This window comes from Mustela nigripes, chromosome 14, assembly GCF_022355385.1.
Source record: "Mustela nigripes isolate SB6536 chromosome 14, MUSNIG.SB6536, whole genome shotgun sequence".
NCBI lineage: Eukaryota > Metazoa > Chordata > Mammalia > Carnivora > Mustelidae > Mustela > Mustela nigripes.
The window spans coordinates 55890195-55915542 of NC_081570.1; the positions used below are offsets into that span (position 1 = coordinate 55890195).

The 25348-nt window shown below is 37.4% G+C and overlaps 1 long non-coding RNA gene across 2 annotated transcripts; it reads right to left on the reverse strand.

Annotated features, from left to right (window-relative positions):
• Positions 1-13673: 13673 nt before the first annotated feature.
• LOC132001900 (uncharacterized) lies at positions 13674-17694 on the reverse strand. Of its 2 annotated transcripts, XR_009399712.1 has the most exons (3): positions 17644-17694; positions 17376-17509; positions 13674-13992 (listed from the first exon to the last, which is right to left on the reverse strand). It is a non-coding gene; the product is annotated as an uncharacterized LOC132001900 (long non-coding RNA). The 2 variants fall into 2 exon arrangements; XR_009399711.1 differs by having other exon boundaries at positions 17376-17665.
• Between the last annotated feature and the right edge of the window lie 7654 nt (positions 17695-25348).

A 25348-nucleotide genomic window follows, 5' to 3' on the forward strand; every position in this document is an offset into this window, starting at 1 on the left:
TATATATATATATATATATATATATATATATATATATATATATATATATGAAAATTCATCTCCATAAAATCCATCTTAAGTGTTCTAGGGATATAGTTGATATTTATCCATTATTTCCTTCAACACTTTAACCAGCAGGGCTCACATATGGAGCCCTTAACCTGTTCCAGGCTTTTTGTTCTAAGTCCTTGAGGAGACCAGGATGTGAAGACAGCTGACCATCCTGGAGGAGCCCCAGTCTGGCTGCTATTCACAGAATAGTGATTAACAACCTTTATTTGAAGAACACCAGATCAGATGGAAGAAGCAGACGGAATTGCTGTCAACACTAGTGGTGGTCAGAAGTGTTTGGTACCCAAACACAGATAGACCAGTGTGGGTCATTTGCCTTCCTTCTTTACATTTTCAGAAGCCTACATCATTTTTGCTTCCCTTGAGAGGAGTAGGTTCCAGGGCATCAAAAAAGATGTAGGAATGCCCTTCTTACGTCTGTGACTAGTTAGCTCCACATTCTGAGTTCTTATCTCAGCAACTTCCACACATTTGAATAATAATGATGCCTTTCGGTTAGAATTTCTTTTTACTACCAAGGAATTTTTTTAAATTAAGGTTGATAAGATTCAATATCAAGATTTACTGCCCATTTCGTACTATGGTTCACTATTTCAGAAGAAAGAAATGGGCGGCCCCTGGATGGCTCAGTCAGTTAAGCATCTGCCTTCAGCTCAGGGCATGATTTCAGGTTCTTGGGATCAGATAGGCCAAGTAGGGCTCAGCCAGGAGTCTGCATCTCCCTCCCCACTGCTCATGTATGCTCTCTCTCGCTCTCAAATAAATAATGAATAAAATCTTAAAAAAAAAAAAAAGAAAGAAAGAAAGAGAGAAAGAAATGGTAGTTCTATGCACTTCAAATGTGAATTGGATCCACAAAAATGTGTTAAGTAGTCCCCACCACCCCCATCCATGGTTTAGTTTTCTGTGGTTTCACTTAAACTCCAGTCAACTGAGATCCGACAGTCTGAAAGCAGGGGATTCTCCTGACCTATTGCCAGAAGGTCAATGAGTAGCCTAATGCCATGACACAATGCCTTTGCCATTTACCTCACTTCATTTCATCATGTAGGCATTTTATCTTCTCATCATCACAAGAAGCCAGAGAACAGTACAATAAGATATTTTGAGAGAGAGAGAGAACATTCTCATAGCTTTAATTGCACTATATTGTTATAATTATTCTCTTATTAGTTATTATTGTTAATCTCTTACTGTACCTAACTTTATCATAGGTATACATATGGGAAAAACACCGTGTGTATAGGGTTTGGTATTATCTGAGATTTCAGGCATCCATTGTGGGTCTTAGAACATACATCTCACGGATAAGGAGGACTACTGTATTTATTGAACATTAGTGAGCTAGCTCCTCAACTCATTTTTCTGTCAACTGTTAGAACATCCTTGTACTCCCTCAGCTTCCAAATGCTTCTCTTCAGAGTAACTCGCCTCACTTATTTGGTTCCAGTTTCCCCCTCTGGAAATGAAAGGCTTGGAATAAAATACTGGTTATCTACCAAGATGGTCAACCCTTTTTTTTTTTAAAGGGCACTTAATTTAAAGGAGATATATATAACTTCTTTGAGAGAGAAAGAGGAAGAGAAAGAACTAGTGCATGGGGGAAGGGCAGAGAAGAAAGAGAGAATCTTAAGCAGCTCCACGGGGCTCAACACAGGGCTCCTTGTGGGGCTTCCCATGCGGCTCAAGGTGGGACTCACCACGGGGCTCCATGCAGGGCTCTATCTCACAACCCTGATATCATGACCTGAGCTGAAATCAAGAGTCAGGCGCTTAACCAACTGAACCACCCAGGAGGCCCTTAAAAAGAGGTATTTCTAATTCTCAACTTGTATGCAATTATCAATACTGCCAAACCACATGTGGGACCCTTTCAATATTCATTACTATGAAATGCTTTAAAGAAAATTTTAATTTCTATTCTCTCTTTTTAAAAATTAAAAGTGACTGGTAGATCCTTAGTTCCCAAGGGAATAACACAGACAAGTAGAAAAGAGCGTGAGTTGGTTGTCCAGGTTTGGCATGGAGCTTGGACCCCAGCTCTGCCCCTTGCTTGGTATGTGTCATTGTGAGCCACTCCAGGCACCCAGCACTCTGAAGCTCAGCTTTCTCATCTGTGAAATGGAGGTAATGATAGTACTTGCTTCATGGTAATCTCACAAGAGATGATGATAATGATAATTATATTTAAGAATCCTTAAGGGAAATCAATAACCTTGCATTAAAAACTAATAAAACTGATAATTAATTTGTTCTTCCTCAGCTCTAAAATTCTATCATGTTATAATTATTTTTTGAAGTATATTTTAGGAGCAGTCTTTGTGATTAACTATTTGCAAGGGTGCTAGTAAGGCCAACATCTGTTATGGGACTCTGAGCAACACTCAGTGAACTTGAAACCTAGAAACATTCTCTTCTAAAAAATGCTTCTGATCATCAATAGAGCACTTGTCACGGGTCCTTAGATTGTCCCAGAGACTAGATAATCCAAGAGTGTAATCCAACTCTTCCAAGAGCATTTGATCATTCCAACTGCATTTCTTTAGACTTCAAGTTGGAGAGCCTGATTTAGCCCTCGTTTTATTTAAAGGGTTTGTCTTATGGAAGATCATATTAATATTCAATGCGTATTTATGGAATGGGTGAAGGAATAGATGGACGGATAAATGAATAAGTAAAGGTAAATTAACTGCAACCAGCTCCCCCTGCCAACCCAATTTCTATATAGCATATACTGACTAAATGCCTATCTGGTATATATACGCTGGTCTGTTGTGTGCACATATATCTATAGATGTGCTATATTGTCACTCTGGTTTGCAAGCTACTTAAAAACAAGGAAAGTGTGACCTAAGCCTCTTCCTCTCTCAGAACCCCAGCACCGTACCTTGCACAGAGGGGGGCCTAGTTTCTAGAGTTGAGAAAGCCCACCCTGGAAGCCAAGGGCAGCATTCCATTATTGTCACTGAAATAAATGTAATGCAGAGATCTAAAAGAATTGCATATACCTCCTCAAACACCTAATTTACTTCCTAGAGGGACCTAACAGGAGTAATAATCCCACTCTCAGTTTTCTCATTCTCCTAAGTAGCTTTTACCCATAAATGGCATCCTGGGGCTCTTCTGTTGTTGATATTTTCTTATAGTCAGTGCCTGTGAATGTGAGCAGGCACTTTGGGTTCATACTCTATTATTCAGTGGCACTTTTCACTCAGTAGACATACATGAATATAGAAATTCACAGCTTCCTTTAAAATCCTTTTCTTTTCCTTTTTGCATAACCATCCTTCCCTTCTTTCTCTCTGAGCCCCATTGTCTCATTTTGTATGTAAATACAAGAGCTTTTCTAGCACCACCTTTCACACACCACCCTTAGGTAGGAACTATTCAGAACCCACTGCTTAAAATATCAGTACTTGAACCTGATCTTTTTTGATGACATTGTTTAATGAATACCCCACCACTCCCTCCCTTTCTACACATCAGCATCCACGTGTGGGTCTCCTTTACCCCTTTTCTTGGACACTCCACATATATTTCAGACATGAGGCTTATTCAGTCACAGCTTTAAATCTTACTACTCATGTAAATAAACAAGACAATTACATGTTGAGGCTTACTTTACTAATTCTTAAAAAAAAAAAAAGATTACAATAGCAGTTTCATAGATCATGGCAAGCATTAAACAAATGTTACAAAGCACCTGGCTTACTTTTCTCACTTATTTAAAAAAAAGAAAAAAAGATGCTGGGGCGCCTGGGTGACTCAGTTGCTGAACTGTCTGCCTTCGGCTCCAATCATGAACTCAGGGTCCTGGGTTGGAACCCCACATTGCTCTCCCTGCTCAGCGGGGAGTCTGCCTCTTCCTCTCCCTCTGCCCCTCCCCTCACGTGTGCTCTCTCTCTCTCTCGAATAAATAAAATCTTTTTAAAAAAGTTTTTAAAATTTAAAAACATCTTTTTAAAAGATGCTAATAGGAACTTCATAGGTCGTGGCGAGCCCTAAACAAATGTTACAAAGCACCTAGCACAGAGCCTGACACAGAGTGGGCACTGAACGAATATTTTACATGTTATAAAGGAGGAGGTTTCTGTTCCCAAATAGAGAGAGAGAGAGAGAGAGGGAGAAAGAGAGAAGAACTATAAAAACCCCTAATTATTGTCTCTTATGAAATTGCTTTTTGAACCCAGACAACTTGGAAGGGGCAGATAAAAAACTTTATAGGTTTCCAGAGGCCTCTGGTGGGAGGCAGCTGACAACCTAAAGTAGCCAGCCAGGCCCCTGGTGTTTCCCAGGCTTGAAAGAGGCTGCTGCAGAGGGCTGGATGCTCTAGTGTTTCAACCTCCAAGATCACATGTGCTTGATTCCTGCAGCTGAGGCAGGGAAAGTTTTTTTTTTTCCCTTTGCCAGTCTCCTCAGTGTAAGCTTTATGGGGTCTGTGCTGACTGCTTCTGCTCCCACCCCTTGCCTTCATGACTGTGCTCCCTCCCCATTTCACCATGGACTTAGTCATGCTCACCAGCGCCTCTCCATCTGCTTTTTCCCCTGGAGAATGGCAGTGGGAGGAGAGTCTGAACAGGCCAAGACACACCTCTTTGGGCAATGACCCGGTGATGCGTAGAGGGCATGGAGCGCAATGGCACAGAGTTGGATGCAAATTTTCTTAAATGAATGGATGGTTATGGTCCCTGGCTATCTAAAGGTCCAGGAAGGCCCCCCCACAGATGGCCAATGGCAGGAAGGAGGACTCAGACTTAACCTCAGCCCACGCACTCTGTTAAATGTATATGTTATCACCATTAATCCACATAACAATCCTTTGAGGTAGGTACTACTTTTATCATTTTATTTTATTGGGGTTTTTTTTTTTTTTAAGATTTATTTGTGAGAGAGAGAGAGAGAGAGAGAGAGCAAGCGTATAGGGGGAAGAAGCAGAGGGATGAGGAAAGCGAATCCCGAGCCAACACCACACTAAGTGCAGAGCCCCACACAGGGCTCTATCCCACAACCCTGAGTTGATGACTCCAGCAGAAACCAAGAGTCCAGTGCTAACTGACTGCATTACCCAGGGACCCCTATTTTTATCATTTTTAAAAGAGGAAAGCTGGTTCAGAGAATATTCCCTTGACCACACTGCTACTACACTGGGAAGCTGAGATTCTGAGGTAGCTGCAACACACCATACGTTCTTACAATCACTAGATAGGCGTTGAGCTCCATGAATGCCAGAGAGTGATCTAGATGCTGGGAAAGAGCAGTGGGCCCGACAGAGGCCCTGCCCTCATGCAGTCTAATGAGAAAGCCCACTTCAGAACTTTGCTTCTTATGTCCCTTATATCAGCTATGCCCTTTCAACTCACCAACAGAAAGAAACCTACAGGGGGGGGGGAAGTGAGGAGAAATCGAGTCCTTGGTGTGCAGACGCGCCCCACTCCATGTTTCCCTCAGGAGACTATTCATTCGAAAACCCCCTTTCCTGCCAGTTCTGAGACAGTTTTTTACTGTTCCTTTGTTCATACATCCAGCTCTGTTTTCTTCCTCATCACTTCACTCCCACTCGGATCAAACTCCCTCCAATTAAGCCCTTAAATCTTTGCAGTTCATTCTTTGGTAGTATTGCCATTAAGGCTTTTCCAAGCTGAAGATCAATTTTCAAGTCAAATGACTCATGAAAGTAATTAAGCATAATTTCAGTGTTTTGAGGACATTCTTCAAGAATACATGTGAGCAAAAGACATTCGTGTTAGCAGAAGATTCAGTGTACAAATTAGTTGTGGCCTTGCTAACCTGCAAATTGATCCCTAACGTACTTTTATTTGGTTCTTTATTTTGTTGTCATGCTGTGAATCCCTAATAAAAACCCTCTTTACCAAAGATTTCAAGTCACTTAATCAATGTTACTCATCTTCGTGTAAAAATTTATGAGGGTAAAAATTCCCAATTTCTGAAATATGTTCTTACCTAGCTAAGAAACCTGAAGCCTGAATGACTTGACGATGTTTTCTTTCATTTCTTTCATAAATATTTATTACATGTTTCCCATATGCCAGGTATGTGGCAAGTGCTAGGATACAAATACCATAAAAGAGAGATATGCTCTTGTTCTTACAAAATTTATCATCTTGTGTCTGTAAAAGCGTGATGCAGTAGCTTTATTGGTCAAGACAGTAAGTCCTGAAGAGTCACTGGTGTGAGAGCCCTCAGATGGAGAAAAGGAAAGGACAGGAGGTGCTCTCTCTGGCTTGAAGAGCAAGGTTCTCCCCATTCTGGAGTCAGCACCATGCGGCAGGGAGGAGCATGGGTTCGGGAGCCATACAACCTGGGTTCTGAGTCCTGGCTTTGGCACTTACCAGGTGTGTGCCTAGGCTAGTTAGGGTAATTTTTGTCATTCTGTGGCCTCATCTGTAAAATGGGAATAATAATAATAATAACCTCCCCCAGGGCAACTGGCTGATTCAGTTGGTAGAGCATGCAACTCTTGATCTCAGGGTCATGAGTTCAAGCCCCATACTGGGTGTGGAGCTTATTTGAAAAATGTAAAAATAAATAGAAAAAAATAAAATTAAATACTCTCTCCATATATGATTGCTATAAAGATTAAATGGAATCATTTGTGTCAAGTATTTAAAGCAGGGCCTGAAACATAAATGCAATGTGTTTGCTTTATAAAAAAAAGTATGTTTTCCCCTCTTCTGCCACTCCCATGATGCTAAGTTCCCCCAACCTCAGTTTCCTGTAATCCTGTTGACAACTCTCTCTCATCGAACAACCCTGCTGTCAGTTGGAAAGACTAGGATAGTAAGCCTCCAGGACTGCCTGATGAAACTATCTTTCAAGTATTACACATACTTTGAGATACTTTTTGATTCTCTTACATCATAAGCAGATACAGTATCTACCTTGGGTGAATGCTCATACAACTGTATCTGTTATGTCCCTTTACACATGCTACCCCACTTGTCTTATCTACCTCAATAGATCACAAAAATTTTTTAAAAAGATTTTATTTATTTATTTGAAAGAGAGAGAGAGAGAGCACAAAGGGAGAAGCAGACTCCCCCCGGGCAGGGAGCCTGACACAGGGCTCAATCCCAGGACCCTGAGATCTCGACCTGAGCCAAAGGTAGCTCAACTGACTGAGTTACCCAGGAACCCCAGATCACAAAATTTTTAAGAAAAAAAGACTTTTTATTTAATTTAATTCTAGTACAATCCTAGGCTTTGTAGCAATTCTCTCAGAGCTTTGCTACTTCCAGATTTTTGTCTCTTCACCTCCTTCTCACAACAGATGTTCTATTTTACTGAGGAAGTCAGGAGAAGGAGCCATCAGGTATAAACTCTCAGCCTACAGACTGATGAATATTTTCCTATGCCTGATCTTCAAGGAAACAATGAACCACCTTTCTTCTTGGGCAAAGCATCCACCATTACTTAAGTACCCCACCTGTACTTAATGCTTAGACCTATTTTAGAGAGCTGCCCAGCCAAACAGTTAGGAACATAGGCTTTGTTTAATGAGTTAGCACATGAAAAGTACTTACTAGGTAAAGTACTCAGCACATGGTACACGCTCAATAAATATTAGCTTCTATTATGAATTCTCTTGCAAGACCTTCTATGACTTGCTTCTTTAATGATCTTCTTTCATATCTTTCCTCAATCTTCCAAATCTTCTCCACCCTAAAAAATATCCTTCTGAACCCCACATTCTCCTTAATTTATGATCTTCACTGGCTTCTTTCCTTTCATTGTAAATCAAACTTCTGAAAAGAACAGTTCATGTTTGCTGGCTTTATAATCTCATTTTCCATCCCCTCCGTGACCCCCTGCAGACAATTTAGGTTCCAGACCCAACACTCCATTGACTTTGCTCTGACAAAGATCACCAGCAACCTCTTTGGTGTCCATTCTACTTCACATCTCTGCAATTTAACACTCGTCCTTCTGAATAAAACCTCTCCTCACCTCTTCAGCTTCAATAACTGCTCTCTCAGCTCTCCTACTTCTCTAACGTCTCCTTCTCTCTCTCCTTGGCTGTTTCTTCTGCCCACTCCCTGAATGTTAATATTCCTAACTATTCTCTCCTTAACCTCACCTCTTTCCACAGAGTCTGAGAGCAAACATGTATCTTCAGCTCTGACCCTTTGCCCAACATTTAGACTCACAAAGTGAATCACTTCCTAGCTGTCTCTGCCTAGACACACTACATGCACATCCAAATCAACCAGATGTCTTCCCTACCTTAGTTAGTGGCCCAGCTTTCCAAACAGTCACCCAAGTTACATATCTCAAAGCCACCCTTGATTCATTACCCACACATCCAATAAGTTATCCAGATCAGATTCTACCTCTCTTATACATGAGCTAGCCTCTCCTCCCCATCCTGCCCACCTCTCCGCAAGTCCAGAGCCTCATCATCTTTCCAACTTGGACTACTGAAGACCTTCCCTACCAAATCTACAATCTCTTGTTTCTTACAGATAATCCAGTCTGCATACAGTTCCCAAAGTGTACTCATTATAAAATACATATCTGTATAAAATACAGATCTGTTTTCCTCACTTACTGAATATAACTCCGCAATATCTTCTCATTGCCTACAAATAAAGTCCATATCTAGTAAAATCTTGCTGAGTACTCCTAGATCTAGCTACTTTTGATTATTTCTTATTCCCAGACTCAACCAAGACATTTCTTTGTATATTATTGTGTATAATTCACAGTCTAGCTCATGTCTTTTCCTTATAACATAATCACTGAGATAGACCAATTGCCCCTAAGGTGGTGTCACCAAGCTCTTTTCTGGTATTCTTTGGTATTCTGGATATTTGGTATTCTGGATTCTCTGGTATTCTTCTTCTTTTATAACCTATTTCAAAGTACTGGCTATCCAGAGACCCAAATAGAAACCGAGAAATCATCTTAGACTTCTTTTTTATAAATGTAATCAACAGATACTGAAAATATCATCTGACAAGCCATATAAATAATACATTATCATAGTAATAACAAACACTTATATTTACAATGTAATGAGCACTGTTTGAAATGGGATGGATGGATAGATAGACTATTTAAGTGTATAATACTTAGAACTAAAATAGTAAAATAAAAGTACGTACCTCAAAAGATTTTGGTGAGGATTAAGGTCTTAAGGGTACTCTTGTATATATCGAGTTGGAACAATTTATCCTCACTGTAGTTGAGATACATACTATGATTCCATTTTAGACACTGAGGAAACTGGGTTAGATAGGATTAGTAATTTACCTAAGATCACACAGCTAATAAACACTGGACCTGGGCTTTGCATCCTATCAGTGTAGTACCAAAGTCCATGCACTTAACAATTACTCTCTTCTGCCTTTGGTTCAAACAGCAGAGTAACATCCTTCAGGTTTTCTACATATCAGGTGCTGCTCTAAACATATTACATGTATTATTTCTATCAATCCTCACAACACCTTCTATGAGGAAAGTGCTATTTTTCTTCTTGATTTCCTATGCAAATAAACTTGGCTTAAAGAAAGTAAAAAAAAAAAAAATTCAAACTGTAAACCCAGAAAAATCTGGAAGTGAATACTCACTTCAAAGAAAGTATGCATTTACTCTTCTAAAAGCCTTGTTTCAACACTCCTTGGCATTTTAGATTTCTCAGATCATTAACAACATGTAATATTCCAATAAAAAAGTGAGGATCTCTTTACTCATTCAACCTTCTGTCCACTCAGCAAATCTTTACTGAATACCTATGTTATGCAAGACACTAAATACTTCAAAAAGACGTTTCTTCTTTCAAGAAAAGAAAAATCTAGAAAACAGAAAAGGACGTTAAAGCCAACAAATACAATGAAATGTGACAGGTAGGATTGCAGAGAGGTTAAGAGAATAGATTCAAAACTAGACAGACTTCATTTGAAGTATAATTTTGCCACTTACTTCCTATGTGACTTTAGGAAATTCATTTAAACTATTTGTGCTTTATTCTTTTTCATAGTACCTCCATCATATGATCACTGTCAATTTTTAATGTACATAGAGAAATCTGATCCATGCTTCAAACAAAGTAACACTTAGGGCAGCAAGAGTGGATAGAAGTAGTTGTCAGTGGTATTGCCACATAAGGGTACACTGTCGGAAAGCTTGAAAAAGAGAGACTGATTTTTTTATATTGGAGAAAAGGGAGTTCAGATAAGTTTTTAAAGAAAAACATAACTCTAGATGAGTTTTTAGAAGATTAGTAAGTATTCTCCAGGTAGACAAAAAGGAAAATATATATGGGCAAAGTTAAAAGCAAGGAAGAGTAACTTCTAAAGTTGATAAACCTGGTTGAAGAGGTGGTTATGTCCGTGTGTCTTCAGGATGTTGCTTTAGAGACCTACGGCCTTGGGAGATAGGAACATAGCAAGGGTGGAGAAGTGATGTCCTTATTATGATTATAGATCTTTAAAAGCTATCATTTGAAACCATGTTTATTACTAGATGGAGAATAATAACACCTTGTCCTGTGTTTGTATAGCACCAATTCTGTACAATTTTAAGATAATATCTCAGTAATCTTCACAACCTTGGAGGTCTGTCCAATTATAATTATCACCATTTTTCATATGGGAAAGCAAAAGTACAAGGAGAGGAAGGTAGAAATCCAGGGTTTCAGCTCACCAAAGTGTCCAAAATAACAAGATCTTACTAATTTCACACCCTCCCGCCATTTCTATCCTTGTTATGGAAACATAGAGCAAAAGTGTGTAGTTTGAAAAGGCTAGGATGGGGTTAAAAAACAATCAGAAATAGTGATGAGCCATGTAGAAAATGTTGGGGGGGGGCAGCTGGGTGGCTCAGTGGGTTAAAGCTTCTGCCTTCGGCTCAGGCCATGATCCCAGGGTCCTGGGATCGAGCCCCACATCGGGCTCTCTTATCCGCAGGGAGCCTGCTTCCTCTTCTCTCTCTGTCTGTCTCTCTGCCTACTTGTGATCTTTGTCAAATAAATAAATAAAATCTTTTTAAAAAAATAAATAAATAAATAAAAAGAAATAAAAAGAAAATGTTGGAAGAACTGGGAGACAGGTTTGTGATGACAAGCAGGCTGTGTTGGAGATAAGCTGGATTGACTGACAGAAGGAAACTTTGTTGTTTTAGATTCCTGTGCATGTAACTTACATGCAGTAAACGACACAAATCATACATATATACATTGGGGAATTTATGCAAATGAATACTATCTTTGTTTGCTACAGATGCCATCACAAAATACACAGAACAGACTGAATAGCTTAAGCAACAGAAATTTCTCACAGTTCTGGAGGCTGGAAGTACAACATTAAAGTGCTGGCAGGTTGGATTCCTTTGAGGCGTCTCGCCTGGCCTCTGCCTTACTGCCCCTTCACATGGTCTTTGTTTTATGTACTTAGTGTCTCCTCCTGTTCATACAAGGACAGCCATCATATTGGATTAGTACCCCTTCCTAATGGTCTCTTTTAACTTAACCCTTTAAAGACTTTATCTATATATACAGTTACATTCTGAGGAACTGGGGGTTTGGACTTCAATATGAAATTGGGTGGAGGAGATAATTCAGTCATAGCAAACAGATATATAAGATAAAAAAACATCCAAGATATAGAACATTTCTATCACTTCAGAATGATTCTCAGCTCTTCCTAGTAATCCTCTAGTGTTCATATTAATTAATCCCTTTTCATATTAATCACCACTGGTGTTTTTTCCCGTTTTTGAACTTTGGTATTTATATTCTTTTTGACTGCTGTTTCCCACCCACCCCTGAGCCAGCAACATAATGTCTGTGAGATTCATCCATGTTATAGCATGTAATGTTATTTATTTTATTTTATTGTGTAAATAAATTATAATTTTATGATATTTGAGTAGATTCCAGTTTTTGGCTGTTGTGAATAAAGCTGCTGGAAGGATTCTTGTATGTCTTTTGGTGGACTTAATCATTCCTTTCTGTTAGGTATATATGCAAAAATGGAATTGCTAGGCTATAGATTTACTGGTGTATTTAATGTTCATAGATGCTGTGGAATAATTTTCCAAAGTAGGTATGACAATATGCACTCACACTAGCAATGCAAGTTTCAGTTATCCCACAATGTCATCAACACTTGGCATAATCAGTCTTTTAAATTTTAACCATTCTGGTGGGGATGTATAAGTATCTTTTTTTTTTTCTTTTTTTTTTTTTTAAGATTCTATTTATTTATTTGACAGACAGAGATCACAAGCAGGCAGAGAGGGGTGGGGTAGGATCCCTGCTGAGCAGAGAGCCCAATGGGGGCCTGATCCCATGGCCCCAAGATCACAACCTGAGTGGAAGGCAAAGGCTTTAACCCACTGAGCCACCCAGGTGCCCCATGTATAATTATCTCACTGGAGTTTTAATTTGTATTTCCCTAAAGACTAATGCTATTGACTTCTGGTCCTTTGACATTCTTTTCTGCGAAATGTCTGTCCAAGTCTTTTTTCCATTTTTAAATTGGTTGATTTATATATTTTAAACACAGATCCTTCTTCAGAATTTATATAGCAGAAATCATCTCTTGGACTGCAGTTTATCTTTTCTCTTCTTTTAATGGCATCTTTTCATAAACAGACGTTTTTAGTGTTAAGTCCAATAAATCAGTCTTTCCCTTTATGGTTTTGTTGATGCTCACTTAAGAAATCTTTTCTTACCCAATGTCTTGAAGAAATTCTCCTGCTTTCATCTAGAAGCTTGATTGTTTTACTTTCATATAGAAGAGTATGTTTCATCTCAAATAATTTTTTCCATATGTATATCCAATTGAGCCAGCATCATTTCTTTTCCACTATATTGAAGTAACCAGTATGTAGCAAATTAGGTGGCCATGTTTGTGCAGGTGTTCTGGGATCTCTATTCTATTCCATTTGTCTATTTACTCAACCTATGGTAACATCAGCTTTACACAAAGCCTTGAAATACAGTAAGTCTCCCAGGTTTGTCCTTCTTCAAAATTGTTTTGACTTTTCGAAGTCCCTTGAATTTCAAGTAAATTTTAGAATCATTTTGTCTAAATTTCTACAAAAGAAATTGCTGGGTTTTAATTAGGATTACACTGAATTTATTTGATCAAGAAATGACATATTCATATATTAAACTTTCTAAGAAATGAACATAGGATTTCTTCTATTGATTTGGATCTTCTTCAGATTCTTTCAGTCATATTTTGTAATTTTTAGGAAACAGGTCTCACATTTCTTTTGTTAGATTTCTTTCTAAATATTTGGATTTGGGGTGTTATTATAAATGATAATTTAAAATTTTTTATTTTCTAGTTTGGTACTGATTATATATGTATATATATATAATTTAAAAATTAATTTACTATAATTTATTTATAGATTCTTTTCCTTTTTTTACAGGAGCAAGCATGTCATATGTATAATGACAATTTTACTTCTTCCCTTCCAAACTGTATAGCTTTTATTTTTTCTTGCCTTATTGTAATGGCTAATTCCAGTGCAATGCTGAACTGAAAAGTCACCCCTATTATTTGATATTTGTTTTGGAAATGTTAGCCAAAGCAATTAAATAAGAGAATAAAAATGAGACAAGAAGGAAATAAACTTATAATTATTTGTAATTGATATAATTATAAACCCTAAAAATATGAACAATTCAAATAAAAATTATGTCAAGACAAAAGAATTCATTAAAGTAATCACAAATTTAATATAAAAGGTCAATTATTTACTTTAGGATAACGATTCTCTCTCAGAAACAGAATGGAATGAAGTGTCTCATTCACAATTAGTATGAAAAGTTGAAATTTGGGGTGGTTCCGTTGGTTAAGCATCCAACTCTTGATCTCAGCTCAGGTTTTAATCACAGGGTTGTGAGTTCAAGCGCTGTGTTGGGCTCCATGCTGGGTGTGGAGCCTGCTTTAAAAGAAAAAAAAGTTGAAATTAGAATGAATAAGAAAGCACAGAAATTTTAAATTCCTCAGAGGTACATTAAAAAAAGTTAAATAGAGGGGCACTTGGGTAGTTCAGTGGATTAAGCCTCTGCCTTCAGCTGATTTCAGGGTCCTTGGATTAAGAGCTGCATTGGGCTCTCTGCTCAGCGGGGAGCCTGGTTCCCCCTCTCTCTCTGCCTGCTGCTCTACTTGTGATCTCTCTCTGTCAAATAAATAAATAAAATCTTTGGGAAAAAAAGTTAAAAAGATGTAAAAACATCCTTAATTTGGGTATAAGACTCAATATTTTAAAAGACGTCAGTTATCTTTGAATCAATAAGAAATATGAGCAAGACTTTTGGGGTTTTCTTGAAATTTGATCTAAACAATAATAAAATTCATATAAGAAAAATACACATAAGAAAAAATACTAGGGGCACCTGGATGGCTCAGTGGGTTAAAGCCTCTACCTTCGGCTCAGGTCATGATCAGGTCCAGGGATTGAGCCCCGCATTAGGGCTCTCCGCTCGGCGGGGAGCCTACTTCCTCCTCTCTTTCTGCCTACATGTGACCTCTCTCTCTCTTTCTCTGTCAAATAAATAAAAAGTATCTTAAAAAAAAAAAAAGAAAAAATTCTAAAAGAGAAGAATCATGAGGGAAATAATAGATAATGTATTTAAAATTGTGTTTTCCTGATCTTGGATGAGACAGATCAATGAAACAAATGAGAAAATCCATAAATCATCCTAATTATCAGAATTTAATAAATGATAAAAGTTGCACTTTAGTAAATGAGGCAATATGAATTATTGAATAATCAATGCTGGTAAGATTGGCCAAATGCTTAAAGAACATAAAGCTAAATTTTCCTCTTTATCTTCTATACTAAAATGTGAAAAACAGACACATAAAATATTTAGAAGAAAACATGGAATATTAGTTCATAAATAATTTTGGCATGAGAAAGGCCTTTCTGAGTATTTTCAAAGATATCAAGCTATACAGGAAAAGTTTAGACCCCAAATTATATCTTAATATTTTAAATTTTTATCAATTTTAAAACTCTATACAGCAAAAAAGGGCAAAAGGAAAGACAAAAAACAGATTGAAAAAAATTTTTGCCATACGTATGACAAACTTTTTTTTTTTAAGATTTTATTTATTTGAGAGAGAGATACAGAGAGAGCATGAGTGGGAGAAGTGTTAGAGGGAGAAGAATAAGTAGACTCCCCACCAAGCAGGGACCTCTGCTCCAAGCTTTATCCTAGGTCCCCGAGATCCTGACCTGAGCTGAAGTCAGACACTTAAACAACTGAGCCACCCGGGTGCCCCAAACTATCTTTAATATACAAAAATTCTCACAAATAAGTAAATAAAAGATAAATAACTCAATGGGAAAAATGGGCGTAGGGGTTCATGGAAAAAATATTTTAGATGATTAACATAAGAAAAGATATTCAGCCATATTAATATTTTAAAGTATACAAATTAAAATAAGGATAGTCATTTTTTTCAGTAAAATTAAAAATTAAAAGATTAGGTAGGTCCAAGGCTATAGAGAAATAGGTATTTCTATATATTGTTGATAGTACAAATTATTACAAACCTTTTTTTAAAACATTTTATTTATTTATTTATTTGACAGAGAGAGATCACAAGTAGGCAGAGAAGCAGGCAAAGAGAGAGGGGGAAGCAGGCTCCCTGCTGAGCAGAGAGTCGGATGCGGGGCTCGATCCCAAGACCTTGGGATCATGACCTGAGCTGAAGGCAGAGGCTTCAACCCACCGAGCCAACCAGGCACCCCAATCATTACAAGCCTTTTATAGAAAATTTATCAGTATCTTTCCAAATTACCTATGAGCATACCCTTTGATGTCCATCTTGAAATTTATCTTTCTCATATACCTGCAGAAGTTGTCAGATATATGTATAGGAATTCCAGTTTTGTTATGGTATTGCTTTTAATAGTGTTATTATGTCTCCCCAATAGTGAATTGTGACTCCCCAAACTGATCTGTTGAAGCCCTGAATCCCAGAGTATGACTGTATTCAGAAATAGGGCTTTCAAAGAGGTGGTTAAATTGAGATGCGGCTGTTTTAATCTTATCTGACAGATGTCCAGATAAGAAGAGATTGGAACACAAAGGAAAGACCACAGGAAGATAGAGTGAGAGAACAGCCACCCACAACCCAAGGAGAGAAATCCCTGAAGAAATTAACACTGTGAACACCTTGATTTTGGGTTTCTGGCCCCAGTATTGTGGGAAAATGAATTTCTGTTGTTTAAGCCAATCAGTCTATGGTATTATGTTATGGCAACCCTAGGAAACTAATACAAATAGAAAAAGTGAAATATTTTAAATGGCTACAAAAAGAAGAAAATGTTACTAGTGATTATCCCCAGAAACTAGGACAATAGAACAGAGAGGATAGAAGGCAGGGAAATTTTGTTTTACTTTGTACCTTTCTATTTTGTTAATTTTTAAAATATCAAACCTATATTATTATTGTAATAAAATAGTTAATTTCTTAAAGCAATGGGAAATTTGTGCCAACTTTGTATGTGTGTGTCTGTCAGTTTTTGAAGTCCCAAAATATCATCAAGACATTTCTGAGAGCATAAAATTTTCTCTTGTGTTACTTATTTTTGATTTACTATTTTTTCATGATCTAGCTTCAAAAATAAGTAAAATTCATTTTGACTCTTGTCTGGTTCAGTTGAAAATAATTCAGCAGTATCGTTTTCTATTATTTTTCTTTCATAAATGTTTGGATTTATTTAATCTTTTCCCAAAACTTGAGAAACCACAATTTTGTGCATACAAGAATTGCTTTGGGGTATTTAGAAAAATCCCTCAGCTTAAAGTTGACTTCTTTATTTTTCAAGAAGACATCAACCAACCTACTGTAACATGAAACAAGTAATAACCATGCAGTTATAATAGGCCTCTCTTTTAATTACAATCTAGGCAAGAAGGGTTAGGGATAAGTATATAGTAGACAGCACTATTATTGGGCAATATTCCACTTTAAACAAAAGTCCACAGCCCTACTTCATATCTCCTTAGAAACATGATTCTCAGATAATGAAGGAAATAGAAAAACATGGTATACTCACTAATTATTATTTGGCCTTTAGTATAACTCTAATGCCAACATTTCTGTTATGGAAGTCTAAGGAAACGTCTCATTTTGGTAAAAAACAAAACAAAACAAAACATGGTAGTAAATGCATTAGTTAAGCAATGGAGAATGTGAAGTTTAATTAACACACCTGGAATTGTTCAGATGTTCTTCAAGCAGAGAGATAACAGAGTAGGAGTGGATAAAATGTTCTAACTGAATGGTAGGAATGTCCCTGGGGCTTACCTCCTTAAGCCTTCTCACAGTTGGCTTGCATGGGTCCACAGGCTTCAGGGACATTATAATCCAACTGAATGAGTATTTTTTATTTTTTATTTTTTCTGATGTGCCTCCTATGGGTCTGGAGCTTCTATTAGGTCCTGTGAAGGGCATAAAAGAAGTAGATTAAAATCTGAAACAGCTAGGTGCTGTGGAGAACATTAGAAATCAGGCACTAGCAGTTGCTTTTGCCCCCACTGAGCACAGAGGAGGGAGGCCACCCCTACTGCAGCACCTCGTCTCGGGAATAGTCATTGCAAAGTGAAAGGACAACGGAGGAAATACCACGTGACTTGTTGGAAATTTCACAAACTTCTATCTTAAAGGCTCATGTTTAGGCTACATTAATTACTTAATGTGTAACTTACTCATTTGGTCATTCATTGTGTTCAACAAATATTTACTTGGTGCCCATTACAGGCCAGGCATTATGCCAGATGCTTGGAATATGATCTATCACATGGTTTTCCTGACTTTCAGGAGCACACAGATAAATGGCATTGCCAAAAAGTAAAGTAGTGACTAGGTTTTTCAAATCTTGAAATATAGCTGGGGAAGTTCTAGAGTCATGTGCAAATAGGGATTTTTTTAAAACCACAATGGGTTTTGGTTTATTATTGAGAATCTGTGAGCTTCTCTGTGTTCAGAAAAATGTTTAGCACAAGGTTAAGAGAAAGGAGACGAGAATGAGAACATTCTGGATTTGAGTCAATTCAACAGCTTCTTAGGCAGGTAATGATTAAAGTTGTAGAGTGTCTCTCCAGATTCTTTACCTGAGGAGAGCAAACTGAGGATGACAAAAGTGCCTAGCTTGCAGAGCCACTATGAGGATTAAATTAGCTGTAAATGTGAAGTTTAACAGTGCCTGGCTTATGCACTATGTTACATTTATATTTGTGTATTTCAGATTTAAAGAAAATTACTGGCTTTATTTATTTATTTTTTTAAAAGATTTTACTTATTTATTTGATGAAGAGAGAGAGCACAAGCAGGGGGAGTGGTGGGCAGAGAGAGAAGCAGACTCCCCGCTGAGCAAGGAGCCATGCCTGCTGGACCCCAGGAATCCTGACCTGAGCCAAAGGCAGACGCTTTACCATCTGAGCCACCTAGGCACCCAATTACTGGCTTTACACATTCAAAAAGAAAGTTGTAAAATAATGGATTAAAATTAATAAGGTATTTCATTTAAAGAAATATTACTGGCTTTAACATTCAAAAAGAAAACTGTAAAATGAATGAATTAAAATTAATAAATGTTTAGGCATTGGCACAATCTAGAATTACATCATTAAACTAATTGCAATGCAATTTCATTCTCATACTCAAGAGGGGATAGAGATGCATTTTAACGTTTGGCATAATCTGGGGAAAAGCTTCCTATAGTTAAGTTTCCAAGTATCATAAAGATTATAAAATATCCCTGAGCACAGGAAAAAAGACCATTATCAGGCATTATGCCAAGTGCTTTGCCTACACTGCTGATCCACAATGTCTTAACTTGAATGTGAAATCCAAAAAGTTCTGAAAACCAAAATATCATGAGGTTATTTATAATTTGTGTTTATCCCACTTAATGTGAATGTATTTATATATTTTACTGAAGACAGGGCATCATATATAATAGAATTGAGTATGTATAGGAACAATTCACTTCATCCTGAAAAATATCTAACTTTGGACTTAGACATATGACTTGCTTTGAGAACATGACTGGAGGTGATGGGGCAGGGGTGGAGGGGTGCTTTATGTGTGCTTGTGAGATCTGAGTTTGGTTTGTCTCTAGCCTTCCTAGAATTTACCATGAGAAAGGCTGCCTCAAGAAATTGCTGATCCAAGGAGAGTGAGAAGAAATGCAGAACAGCCTCCTGCAATAGCAATCTGGATCTGACATAGCCAATCCTAGCTGAGCCCAGACGACCTGTGGCCTGAAGCACCCATCCCTGTGGACCCACAGACCCGTAAGTAAGAAAAACATGATCGCTTTTGTAAGTCAATGAGTTTCAGGGTGTTTTTTGAATGGGGAAGTATTGAAGCAAGAGCTGACTAACACAATGTATTTGATTTTGGAGTCCTACTCCAGACTTTTGTTACAGGAGTTGTATAATTTATAGTATGTATACCATACTTCCTATTTGAACACGTTCTCTACATTTGGAAACACATTTGGTCTTAGGGTTTGGAATAAGAAATAGTTTTGCATTTTGTATAATCATTATAGCGTGCCAATGAGATATTCCCATTTTATAGATGAGGAAATGAGTCTCAGATGGGTCATATAACTTGTTAAAGGTTTTACCACTAGTAATTGGCAGAGCCAAGAGTTGATTCAGAATTCTGACACAGATCTGTGTTCTAAAACATCAGGCCAGTCTGCTTTTCATAGATGGTACTAATATCTAGTTAAGATATGCCACACACACAATGATTTATTTTTTTAAAGATTTTATTTATATCACAAGTAGGCAGAGATATCACAAGTAGGCAGAAAGGCAGGCAGAGAGATTGGAGGAAGCAGGCTCCCTGCTGAGCAGAGAGCCCGATGAGGGGCTCAATCCCAGGACTCTAGGATCATGACCTGAGCTGCAGGCACACTCTTAACCCACTGAGCCACCCAGGCGCCCCTACACACAATGATTTTATGCAGTTTCATCTATGACTATTACTGTTAAAAGATTTCTAGCCTCAATTCTTAGGGAAAAACTCATAAACATTTTGCATGTGCTAAGAAACTCGATAGAAGACACTTTTCCCCTAAGAGACTGAAATATTAGGAGGGATGCTAGTTTGAAATAATCATGTTAATGGTGGAAATTAATTAAATTCCTCAGAGCTAGCATATCTCAACTGTTCCTTGTCTAATGTTGCTGTAACTGACTGTTAATATTCAGAGTTCACAATAAATGAAGGGAAATTTTGATTTCAGTCTTATTGACTGATTTCATAAATTAAATTGAGGAAGATTGTCATATTTTCTTTTGAGGATTTTCATTGACTAGCAGAGTTCCTCTGACTAATGTTAGTCATTAGTCAAATTTATTTTTTTTAATTATCTGGCTGATAAATATCAAAATATTGAAATAATAAATTGTATTAATTGCATTAATGGTTATATTAGTGTCAGAAATTTGAAACTTCACTTTTTCTAAGGAAATTTGCCTAATTGTTTGCTTCATTTCCTGGTCAGAATCAGTTACCCAATTCTTCTTTAGGTGGAACTAAAGTTCATAAAATGAGTATAACAAAATTAAACCAAATTATGAATTTTAGCTTTCATGAGAAGTGACTCGGGCTCCTTCTAGGTTGAATAATTTGGCTCTTACTACATACGAGAAATATTCAATTTTATGACACTTACAGCATAAGAGACTTACTGCATAAGAAAAATATTCAATTTTATGACAGTAGGCTGACTTCAGAATAATGGTATCTTGCCAACACAGATTTCATAAAAAATTACAAGATTAATTGAATTGAACCATAAAGGACAACAGTAAAATGAACAACTCAATTTTTACATCTCAAATTCCTTTGGAAATTTGCAACGCAATGGAATCAACATTTTAGTACACAAATTAGCATTTTAGTAATAAAAATAACTTTATAATATTTTATTTTTTCTAATTAAAAAATTCTAATTTTAGTAGTATATGTAAGTCAAATTTTTTTTTTTAGATTTTTAAAAATTATTATTTATTTGACAGAGAGAGATCACAAGTAGGCAGAGAGGCAGGCAGAGAGAGAGAGAGAGAGAGAGGAGGAAGCAGGCTCCCTGCTGAGCAGAGAGCCTGATGCGGGACTGGATCCCACGACCCTGAGATCATGACCTGAGCTGAAGGCAGCAGCTTAACCCACTGAGCCACCCAGGCGCCCAAAAAATTTTTTGAAGATCACCCATAATCTCATATCTAAAACATAACAAGTAAATATTTCAGTACCTATGAAAGTATCAATAGGAGAATAACTCTAGAATAATAATAATAATATATAATATTATATATAATAATATGTAATATAAAAACTAGAATAATTCTAGTTTAAAATAAACTAGAATTTTATTCTTCATTTATTTAAGCTATACCTAGACTTGTAAGATACAGTGGCTTAAATAGTTTATTGTTTTGATTCAGTCATGACACAAATGATTGAGTTCTCTGAATTTGTTTTCCTTGTAACTTGGTTTCTACATATCTATATATCTCATTTCTATATGTATAAATGACAGAGAAGTAATTTCTGGATTAACTAATTCCCCATGCTGTCTTGGTGTCCTATAAATAGAAGACAAATTATTGGAGGCCAGGAAATAGGCAGAGTTTCTGATTTTGGTTGAAAAAGCTGGGAAATCTTAGTTTTATTAGTTGCTAGCTTAAAATGTTTCAACGACAACAATAACAACAACAAACCTAATGTATCAATTCACAAATAGCTTTTTTTAAATACTTAGGAATCAATATATACATAGCATCTCTCTTTTGAGCTTTTCAAATCTGAACAGAAAGTGTAGATTTAGTAATACCTCTGAAGGAATAAAAACGTTTAAGTGTGTGTATTCTTGGGAAGACCAATATGCCACCTATGTCTGGGGTTAGTAATTAATGACACCCACTGGTTTTATTTGTTCGGTTTCTTTGCAGGGAGGGGAGCAGTGGAGGAGGTTCATTCATTTGTTTGCTTATTTTGTAAGTGATCCCAAATCATGACTAAAAGCAACAAAACTCAGGCACCTGGGTGGCTCAGTCAGTTGGGTGTCTGCCTTCGGCTCGGGTCATGATCCCAGGGTCCTGGGATCGAGTCCCACATTGGGCTTCCTACCTAGCGGGGACCCTGCTTCTCATCTCCCCTTGCTCCTGTTCTCTCTTTCTCTCTGTCAAATACATAAATAAAATATTTTTAAAATAAATAAATAAATACAAATAAATAAAAGTACAAAACTCAAGGGCAAGTCTATGCAGTTGAGTTAGCTTGTAAATGATACTTGTTTGGGGAGTTGAAAAATAGATCTGCCTTTGATTTAAAACTCTTGACTGAAATGAAATGAGGATGCTATAAGTTGACCCTACTCTCCCCAAAAACGAATTGGTTTTCGAACTGACATGTGCTCTTTAAAGACAAAACTCACTATTGCCACTGGTACAGGTACTGACCAATTAGAAGAGAGGCCAGCCTCAAACCACCACCCTTAGGCTGAATTAATGGTCCCTGCCAACTGTTAGCTCTACCTGTTAGGCTTCCTCAATCCATTTCTTTTCGTCCAGAAAATCTTCATAAAACTTCAGAACTAAAAACAAAATTAACAGAAGTTGTAATAAAAACAACAACAACAACAAAAATAGGACTAGTTCCTCTGAGATCAAAAATAATATTATGGGGCACCAGGGTGGCTTAGATCAGTTAAGCTGTCTGCCTTTGGTGCAGGTCATGATCCCAGGGTCCTGCACAGTAGGGAGACTGCTTCTCCCTCTTCCTGCCTCCACCCCCTTCCCCGACACTGCTCATGCTCTCAAATAAATAAAATAAAATCTTTTTAAAATAAAAGAATAATATAGAATTATTGCCTACTCATTAAGAAGAATCCTGTTATTGATGCTAAAAATATCCAGGGCACTTTAAGTCTATAATCTGAGGCTTACTAAATCCCTAAAGGACAAGGAAATGTTACATTTTGGTCTAATATTTTTTTGTTATGTCCTCATTTCTCAATATCTTCTTATAAATCACAATTTATGAGTCTGCAGGGCCCTGAAGCTTCTCCACAAAGGCTTATAAGACAGTAGTGTTCACACACAGCTTCTCACTAATTTCCTTAACCTTGTGAGATTGTCCCCAGTCACCACAAAGAAATTAAGGCTCAGAGAGCCAAATGACTTGTTATAAGGCACATGTACATAAATGATGGTGCACCGTGGACTCCACTTTTCAGCACATACTGTCTCATAGAGAGGCACTGTGAACTGGGAATACCGAGAAACTCCTGGGGCCATCATTTCTGAATGGTTAAGAAATTACACAGAAAACTCATGCGCCTCCACACCCCACGCCCTTCATATTTTCCATCTAGTATACCTGACTGTGGAAGTCAGTCTTCTGGGAGGAAATAAGGCAGTATCCTTAGGAATATATTGACTTGAGTGTGGGGAATTTGGTGGTGGAGATGTGGAAGAACGAATTGGTGCTGAGCAGCCAGTCCTGGTGTTGGCAAGATGACATGGATAGATGAACACTATTTATCCAGTGCTGGAACTTATTCTCTGCTGCCTGGCCTCTGGTGCCCCCAAAGTTTCCCAACCAAAGAGCCATCTCAACTCGAAGTGGCTGAGAATGGTTCTGCGGATCTACTTGCCATTCCTTGTCCTACTAAAAAATATTGTTGGGAATACTATCACTTTGGAAATAGACAAAAGAAACTTTGAAAATCTCTATAAGAAGATCTGCATGTTAACAGTGGTTATTCTTGGGAAGAGGAATACAACAACTTTTATAGTATTTAAATTTTTATGATGGCATTACTATGCATCAAAGAACACAACTAAATACTTTAAAATCTAAATAAGCTCTATCAACTGTGCAGTGGGGAGAAAATCAGTTCTCTTTGCCTTTTCTTATGAAAACTCTCATTGGTGTCTATACTATTACTTTCCTCTTCATAAATTTATGTAAAAAAGACAAGATAATATTAACAGTTTACCATTCAAAGTCATCAACAGACACCAATTTGTGTCCTGGCTCCCTCTATAATTTGCCACATGACCTTAAGCAAATCATTCAACTTCTCTAGACCTTGGTTTCCTATGATACAGGTTGACTAAATAATGCCTACAGGTTTTCCTTAATCCTTGATAGATTAGATCACTATTTCTTATGTGTGATAGTTTCTAGTAGTCCCTTGGTATCCATTTTCTTTGCTCTGTTCTAGAACTCCCAGCTACAAAAGATATTCCTCAACCTTCCTTGTAGTCAATGCAACATGAGTAGAAGTGAAGTTTGCAACCTCTGGTTTGTACCTTTAGAAGCAAAAAGCATGTCTTTCCCCTGAATCTTGCCCCTTTTCTGCTTGCTCAGATGCCGACAGAAGATATGTATTAGCAATTCATCTTCAACCAAGAGGAGAGAATACCATCAAAAATGACAGAGAGAGAAAGAACTTGAAGCTTTAACACTAAGAAGCTGCCTTATTATCCCTTGTTAGGATCTTTTATGAGAGAGTAATACACTTCCATCTTGTTTAAAATGCTTTTGATAAGTTGAGCATTTGTTTTTGCAGTTAAAGTTGGAATTTGGAATGCAAGGGAAAACTAGGTTTACTCTACTCTGCCCAACTGATGTTTCAATTTGCCTTTTTTTATTTCTTAGTTTAACCGTGTCTACTTTTTTTAGTGGCACAGATTCTCTGTGGATTTAAACAAGCATGTGGTCCCATAGCCGGAAATCACAATCATAAACTCTAAGTATATATTGTTCTGACTGAGATAGCTTGTTCTTACTGTTGGTTGGTGGCCATGTAATTATTCATGTACATGTTTTATCAGACACATAGGATTGAGAGTAAAGGACTTGTATCTTGTTCATCTTTTTATCCCCTATAGCATTCTGCACAGATCCTAGCATATTGCAGATTTTCAATGAGTAAGTGCATGGTTAATGCTCTTGTGAGAGAGATGGTGTATCTAGTTAAGTAGAGTAAGAAGCCTGATATCTGGTTATCTCTAGGGCTGAGGCCACCTAAATAGTCAACGAGGGTGGTGGCTGCAGCATTTAGTTCAGTGATGGGCATATGACAAGGCCAGGTCAATCAGAATCTTATTACAAGATTTTCACTTAAAGTGTGGGCAAAGAAAACTTTCATTCTGTTGGGGTTATAGCTTGGAGCTACCAGCAAACAGTTTGCTCCCAGAAGAGGAGAGCCTTCCTGGGAACAGAGCCCACCTAATAGAATAGAGCTC